This window comes from Gekko japonicus, unplaced genomic scaffold (assembly GCF_001447785.1).
Source record: "Gekko japonicus isolate JY-2015 unplaced genomic scaffold, Gekko_japonicus_V1.1 scaffold1243, whole genome shotgun sequence".
Classification (NCBI taxonomy): Eukaryota; Metazoa; Chordata; class Lepidosauria; order Squamata; family Gekkonidae; genus Gekko; species Gekko japonicus.
The window spans coordinates 416,037-425,012 of NW_015177049.1; positions in this window are offsets into that span (position 1 = coordinate 416,037).

An 8,976-nucleotide genomic window follows, 5' to 3' on the forward strand; every position below is an offset into this window, starting at 1 on the left:
GATTGCTAGCTATGGGGGGGGGACACAGATCTGCCCTCAGAGAGGAGGGAGAACTTGTACCTGAAGGCAGGGGGAGGGCTCTGCAACTTTCCTGGTTCCTTCTTGCTCCTTGTGGCCCAACTGAAGGCTGCTGGGAGCAGGGAGCAGGGGTAGTTGCATGTGCCCACCCCCTGGGCTCCTTACTGCCGGAGCTCCGCTTCTGTGCACTTCCGCAGGAAATGACCCCTGAGTAGAAGCATAGCACTCCACATAGTAGACTAGGCTATAAAGTTTCTGCTTGATGCACTGTTTATGTTTACTTGTCGGGAGTTTTTACTTGGGAGTGTTGGCAGAGTTTAAATATGCAGAGGAACAGAGCACTAACTGTTTAAAGAAAATAACTCAGTTTATTAAAGAATAAACTCTGGTAGAAGAGAGGGAGATAGGCTTAACTAACTGACTAACTGCTGTGAGAGACAGGAATGCAGGGGGAGGGCTCAGTTGGAGCAGGAAGTCTCCAAAGAGCCAATCAGGAGACAGAAAGGACATAATTTGAAATAGTGGGAAGTCCCTAATCTAGCTATGCTAACTAGCACTCCTTCAACTGTTCTCCATAGGCTGTTGTCCACATTCTGATGTCTGCTGGACAATTCATAAGTGACCCTCCTGAAATCAAGGATAGTATTCCACATTGACCACCGTGGAACTATTGATAGGAAGTGGCACCTGTAATGTATTGAAACGATTACATGAATCTCCTCATAGGACTCCTATGTTAAGCTTCGAGCCAGACCAGGGCTCCTCTGAGCGAACTTCCTATTGGTCGCTTCGTAACAGCGACCAATCAGAACGATACCATTCCCTAGGAGGGAAAGACTCCCATTGGTCCTTAACTAAGCAATCTCATTGGTTGTTAATTGTAAATAGGCGTGGCTACATTAGCCCGGTTATGTTTAAAAGGAGCATAAGCTCCCACTGTTTTCTGTTCTGGTTTCTTACTGAGTTTAGTGCTTGTTCGTTACTTCCAATAAAGCTGAATCACTTGCTGAATCACTCTACGAGTCCTTTGTTAGCGCGATCTAACAATTGGCGACGAGGATGGGATGTTAGAGCAGGTAGGCAGCCCTGCGGACATCCACACTTCGGACTCGGAAGAAAGCGAGCAGAGCACAGCAGCCGATCCGGCGGAGGCGCCACCAGCTCCGGTGCCCAAGTCTCCCCCGATGGCTGGAAGCCAGAAGTTCGAGTGCTTCGAACCCTCCTCAGAAGACTGGGACTCCTACCTATCCAGGTTCGAGTTCCATCTGGAGACACACGACATTACAGACGAGGCCAAGAAACGGGCGTGCCTCCTGAGTTCCTGCGGGAAGGGGACCTTCGACATAGCCAGGTCGTTGGTGGCCCCAACTGATATAAAGACTGTCACCTACGCTGACATCACGGAGAAGCTTAAGGCTCACTATTCTCCACAGCCGTCGGAGATTGCTTGCCGGCACGCATTTTACAAGCGGAACCAGGCCGGAGGCGAGACCATCGCAGATTTCGTGGCGGCCCTTCGCAAAGCCGCACGGCCATGTAATTTCCACAACGTGGAGGAAGCCCTCAGAGACCGTCTCGTCTGCGGTCTCAAAGATGAAAGGCTGCAACAGAGGCTGTTCGCCCGCACCACCCTGACCTGGGCAGTGGCCTACGAAGAGGCCGTGGCCGCGGAAGCAGCGGAGAAGTCCACGAAGGAGGTCCGCCAGCGGGTGGCAGAGCCCAGTATACACGCTCAACGAGACAGCGAGGGCGAAGACGCGGATGATGACGTCAACGCGGTTCGAGGCAAGCGGACCCCAGCGAAGACTACCAACGTCAAGCCTTGCTCCGGTTGTGGCGGGAAGCACCAGCGCGACTCCTGTTGGGCTCGTGATGTCGACTGCAGAGCGTGTGGGCGGCGTGGTCATCTGGCCAGAGTCTGCAGATCAGCGAAGAAGGATCCCTCAACTAACAACCGGTCAGCGCAGAGGGGCACTCCAGTCAGCACCCAAGGCAAGACCCATTCCTCAGCATCGGAAGCAAGCTGCCAGTTGACGGCGACCTTGTCGAGCGCATCGGCCGTAAATCGCACCAGCAGCCAGGGCAAGATCACCGTGACTCCACTCCTCGACGGCCGACCCTGTACAATGGAGGTGGACTCAGGATCGTCCGTGACGGTGATTTCTGCCGCGTCCTGGCGCCAGTTGTTCCCGAACCGAAGCCGGCGGCGGCTCCAGCCTGCGGGAACCAGAGTGTCCGACTTCCAGGGCAACCGAATTCCCTTGGCCGGACGGGACTCTGTTACTGTTGAGTATAAGGGGAAATGTGTTAAACTGTCATTCCTGATTGCAGAGGGAGACCGGGTTAACCTGCTAGGGTTAGATTGGTTTGAGCCATTGGGCATCGGTATTTCTGGGATTAACAGGATGTCTGAAAATAAATGGGGCATGCTGTACGACCTGTTCCCTGATGTATTTGCCGAAGGGTTGGGAAGGTACAAGGGCCCCCCGGTTGCGTTTGACTTAGATCCGTCAGTCAAACCTATTAGGTTGAAGTATCGGAAAGTACCTGTGTCTCTCAAACATAAGGTGGAAAAAGAGATTGACAAACTAGTTGAGCAAGGGGTTTTAGAGCCAGTACCATACAGCAAATGGGAGACCCCGATCGTAACCCCTGTCAAATCAGATGGGTCCATACGACTATGCGCCGATTACAAATGTACGATTAACAAGGCGCTGCAGCAACATTCGTACCCGGTCCCGGTAATAAGCCACATTTTGGCTTCCCTGGGGGGTGGCAAGATTTTCGCCAAATTTGACCTGGCCCAGGCATACCAGCAGTTGCCTGTCACCCCGGAGGCTGCCGAGGCCCAAACAATTGTAACCCACCAAGGGGCTTTTAAAGTGAACAGGCTGCAATTCGGGGTCAACGTAGCACCTGGGATTTTTCAGGGCCTCATGGAACGTCTACTAAGGGGGGTACCTGGCACAGTGCCCTATTTTGACGACGTGCTGATTGCGGGCGGGTCTGAACAGGAACTACTGGACCGGGTTAAAGAGGTCCTCAGGCGTTTTCAAAATGCCGGCCTCAGAGTTAAGCGCTCAAAATGCACGCTCGGGGTGGAAAGTGTGGACTTCCTGGGGTTTCGCATTGACGCAGAGGGAGTCCACCCCACGGATGAGAAGGTATCTGCAATCCAAAACGCCCCCAGGCCGGTGAGTAAGAAGGAGCTCCAATCCTTTTTAGGACTCCTGAATTTTTATCATGCGTTTTTACCGCATAAGGCATCAGTGGCGGCCCCTTTGCACGCGCTTTTGCACAAGGAGGCAAAATGGAAGTGGGGGCAGGCCGAGGAAAAGGCTTTTGTGGGAGTCAAGGAGCTGCTGACATCTAATGCCGTACTCACGCATTATGATGAACACAAGCTCCTGGTGTTAGCTGCTGACGCTTCACCTTTTGGAGTAGGCGCAGTTTTAAGCCATCTGATGCCTGATGGGAGCGAAGCGCCTATCGCTTTTTATTCTAGATCACTATCTGCGGCAGAGCGGAACTATGCCCAGATAGACAAGGAGGGTCTGGCGTTGGTAGCGGCTGTCAAAAAGTTCCATGATTTTATTTTTGGCAGACGATTTTTGCTGGTCACTGACCACAAGCCGCTACTGGGGATTTTTGCGCCCGATAAGCAATTGCCAAACATCATGTCCCCACGCATGCTTAGATGGGCGATATTTTTGCAGGCTTATGATTTTGACTTAGAGCACCGGCCTGGGAAAGCGATTGGGCATGCGGATGCCCTCAGCCGGTGCCCGGTGCCGGACATTGGCGCAGACCCTGCCCCCGCCTGTGAGGTCTTGGCAATTGAGGAGCTTCCTCGACCCCCGGTATCATCCAGGGACATTGCAGCACACACGGCCAAGGATAGCGTGCTGTCCCGAGTATTAAACTGGGTTTGGAGGGGGTGGCCGGTTGGAAGCGTTGAACCGGAGTTCGGCCCTTACAAAAGCCGTCAAAATGAACTATCCATTTCTAAGGGCTGTGTATTATGGGGGAACAGGGTGGTGGTTCCTGACAAACTCAGGACGAGAGTGTTAGAGTCGCTGCACGAGGGTCACCCCGGTATGGTACACACCAAAGCGTTGGCCAGAGGGTATGTCTGGTGGCCGGGGCTGGACAAAGAGATCGAAGAATGGGTACGAGGGTGTCCCAAATGCCAGCAAGTCAGACCCGATCCCCCACAAGCTACACCCCAAGGCTGGGAGTCATCTGGTAAACCCTGGGCCAGATTGCATATAGATTTTGCTGGCCCTCTCCAAGGGCAAATGTTCCTAATTGTGGTGGACGCTATGTCCAAATGGCTGGAGGTCGTGCATATGAAATCGACCACATCACTTGCTGTGATCCATGCGCTCCGCCGACTTTTTGCCACCCACGGGTTGCCTGACGTCATCGTCAGTGACAACGGGCCTCAATTTGTGTCTGAGGAATTTAGGCTCTTCCTCACGAGTAATGGCATACGCCAAATGACTTCGGCCCCTTTCCATCCGGCATCTAATGGCCAAGCCGAACGGATGGTCAGGACGGCCAAAGAGGCCCTGGGTAAAATGGACGAAGGGGACTGGAGCCAGAGGCTGGGCTCCTTTCTTTTGCTGCAGCACACCACCCCCTGTAGTGCTACAGGCCGTAGTCCGGCCGAATTGTTAATGGGGCGGAGACTCACGACCCGTTTGAACCGAATGCACCCAGACCTCACTGAAGAGCAATCCGAGCGTACCACGGCGCAACCGAAGGTGCGCATGTTTGAAAAAGGGGACAAGGTTTTCGCACGAAATTATGCAAACGGGCACTTATGGCTTCCTGGGGTTATATCCGACTCTGTGGGTACTCGAATGTATGTGGTGCAGTTAGCTGACGGTCGAATATGGCGGCGCCACATAGATCAGTTAAGGAGACGTTGGGCTAGGGACAGCGCTGACTCTCCGACGGCTGAATCCCCTGATGTCGAGTGGACACCCCCAGAGCAGGCGGTGAGTACCGAAAGGCCCGGTACTGTCCCCGAGTCAGGGCAGAACCCTGTGTGCGGGGCTGAAATCCCAGTCGAGTCTGTGCCTGATCCAGGCTGTAGTGAACCCCACTCTGACCCACAACCTTGTCTGCCCATGGAGCCTGCACCGCTCCGCAGGTCCCAGCGTTCGCGGCAAATGCCGACTTATCTGAAGGACTATGAGTGTAAATACTGTTGGAATAACTGATGTACAAAGGTTGATTGCATGTATGTAAATAATAAAACAATTGGGATGATGGCTTAACTTAGGGGGGAGGAATTGTAATGTATTGAAATGATTACATGAATCACCTCATAGGACTCCCATGTTAAGCTTCGAGCCAGGCCAGGGCTCCTCTGAGCGAACTTCCTATTGGTCGCTTCGTAACAGCGACCAATCAGAACGATACCATTCCCTAGGAGGGAAAGACTCCCATTGGTCCTTAACTAAGCAATCTCATTGGTTGTTAATTGTAAATAGGCGTGGCTACATTAGCCCGGTTATGTTTAAAAGGAGCATAAGCTCCCACTGTTTTCTGTTCTGGTTTCTTACTGAGTTTAGTGCTTGTTCGTTACTTCCAATAAAGCTGAATCACTTGCTGAATCACTCTACGAGTCCTTTGTTAGCGCGATCTAACAGCACCAGTCTATATACAGTTCTTCCCTGTCAACATGATTGCTTTTCCCCACAGGTATCAAAATTCCATTGGTTTTACCAACACTTTCCCCCCACTCACACACACACACTGTTTGCTTTTCAAGCAGTCAGAAGCCGGAATCCCTTCAAGTGACTGGTGGTATGTGATTAATTGGCTTAGGTTTTCTTTGTGTGTCCAAGCTACAGGACCAATGCCTGAGTAAAAGATGGAATAACAAACTCTCATGAATTTCCAGACTAAATATATGCATCCTGCCCACCAACCCACCCCTTTCCTGCTGTTATGTTAACATCTGGTGCTGGTATCCCACCTTCCACTGAGGAACTTGAGGAATCTTGCATGGTGCTCCTGGGCATTCTTCTACCTAGCTTCAGCTATATCACTGTGCCACCTGACTTCTTTTCATTCTCTGGGCCTCATCTTGAAGCCTGTCTTGTGACCCTTTACTGCCAATCTGACACTCTCATGTGGTAAAGATTTTCCAAATCTATCCAGCAAAATCTTTACAGACAACCAACTACCACAGTGTCTTTCACCGTGGCCCAAGGGGCCCATAATAAATTTGTTGTTGGTGCCACTTTTTGAAATCAGCATTAAACACTGGATATTTTTACCACAATTCGTTGCCATTTTTGTGCATGTGTACATATCAAACTTCAATAGTTGGAACAGAGTTTTAAATTAATTATATATGCATTACATATACAATACATACCAACCATTAAAATTCTGTCTACAGATTGGATTTATAGAGTACAATTCCATATTTTTTTCCCAAAGCAATAAAAGCGTTTGCCAGATCTCATGAAAAACAACCATATGTTTGGATTTGAATAATGAAATAGTGTAATGAATAATCTAACATTATGAAGTGGAATATGAAATACAGCACAACTGTGGCTACATATACTTAGAGTTATAAAACTTTATTAATAGTTTGGCTATTGTAAGTTTATTTACTCATTCTGTTACACAAAAACAGATTTTGATAAAAAGAAAGTGGTTAGTGAGACAGACTAATGAGATCTGAGTTCAGATCCACACTCAGCCATGTTGGTTGGATTACTTTAGTCTAGTTCCTGTCCATGTCAGTCTAGCCAATCTCTTAGGGTTGTTGTGAGGTTAAAAAGCTGACCCTTACCTCCTTTTAACTGGTATTGGGCATGAATACTCATAACTGGATATTGTTAATTGGAAACTGGAAAATATTGAATAACTTTAAAGAGGCGTGGTTTTTTAAAAATGTTTGCCATTGCTACCGAAAAATAAAATTACTTTTGTTCAATCATTTTCCTTAGTTCTCAACCAAGGTTACTTTAGAAAATTTCTAATGTTAATAGTTCCCCAAAACAGTAAAGGGAGACCTGGTTCAGGTTTGGGTGAAAAGAGAAATGAATTACAGCAAGATTCAAAGGCCTACTTTTGTATATTTTTAACATTCACTGTTTATGTTTAACGTTAAATCAGCTTGTGTTTCAAAGATATTTATTTATTTATTTATTTATTTAGATACAGCAAAGCTTTTGACTGTGTGGATCATGAACAGCTACGGTTGGTTCTCTTCAATCTGTATGCAGAACATATCAAGAAAGCTGGATTTGACCTAGATGAAAGCGGAGTGAAGATTGGTGGAAGGAACATTAACCATTTGAGATATGCAGATGACACCACATTACTGGTAGAAAACTGTGAAATTTTGAAACTACTACTGCTGAAGGCTGAAGGAGAATGTGGCAAAGCAGGATTACATCTGAACATCAAGAAAACAGAAGTAATGACTACAAGGGAATTACACAACTTTTAAGGTAGACAATGAAGAAATTGAAATTGTTCAAGATTTTCAATTCCTTGGCTCCATCATCAATCAAAAGGGAGACTGCAACAAAGAAATAAGAAAGTTGATTGAGATGGGGAAGGGCAGCCATGAAGGAACTAGAATAGGCTTTCCAGACCCCCAGTCTGGGTGGGGGTTCCCCTGATTTTTTGGGCTTCTGCCTGCCACCAGCCAGCTGGCCAGCAGGAAAGCCCCACCCCCAAACAGGGACATTGTGTGGCAATGTCCCCAATGTGATGATGTCACATGGAAGTGGTGTCATCATGTTGTGACATCGTACTGTGATTCTCTGCCTTTGGGGCAAAACTCTATGGTTTCAAGCAAAAAATAACCACCATCAAGTTTTGCCCCAAATGCAGACCGTCACCGTGCAATGTCCCTGACATGATGACATCACTTCCATGTGATGTCATTGCATCGGGGACATCATGCAACATCCCTGCCCACCCCCAGAACGGCTCCCCAAATCCCCCCATCAGCAAGCATTGTTACTTTGGGGTCAGGAAGCAATTTTTCTCCAGGCCAGTTTGGCTGGTGATCCTGGAGGTTTTTGGTCATCTTCTGGTCATGGAACAGGGGTCACTGGGGGTGCATGGTGCAGGAGGTTGGACTAGATGACCCTGGAGATCCCTTCCAACATTATGATTCTCTGATTCTAACCCTAAGCTAGAAAAGATTCTTCAGTGTAGTGGTGTGTTGCTGGTGACCAAGATCCAGTTAATTCATGCTATAGTATTTCATCCCATGACTATGTATGAGTGTGAAAGTTGGACAATGAAGAAAGCTGACAGGAAGAAAGTTGATTGCCTTGAACTGTGGTGTTGGAGGAGAGTTTTACAGGTACTGTGGCAAGGTCATACTCAAGATCCTACAAGCTAGGCTTCAGCAATACGTGGATAGAGAACTGCCAGAAGTGCAAGCTAGGTTTCAAAGAGGTAGAGAAACTAGAGATCAAATTGCCAACATTCACTGGATTATGGAGAAAGCAAGAGAGCATGAAAAAAATCTACTTCTGCTTCATTGACTATGCTAAAACCTTTGATTGTGTGGATCACAATGAACTGTGGCAAGTCCTTAAAGAGATGGGAGTATCAGCCCACCTCACATGTCTCCTAAGAAACCTGTATAAGGGTCAAGAAGTGACAGTTAGAACCAGATATGGAACAACTGATTGGTTTAGCATAGGAAAAGGAGTACGACAAAGATGTATATTGTCACCCTGCTTACTTAATTTATATGCAGAGTACATCATACAAAATGCCAGCCTGGATGAATCACAAACTGGAATTAAGATTGCCAGGAAAAACATCAACAACCTCAGATATGCAGACGATACCACTCTAATGGCAGAAAGTGAAGAGGACCTAAAGACCCTCTTGCTCAGGGTAAAAGAGGAGAGCGCAAAAGTGGGCTTGAAACTCAACATCAAAAAAACTAAGATCATG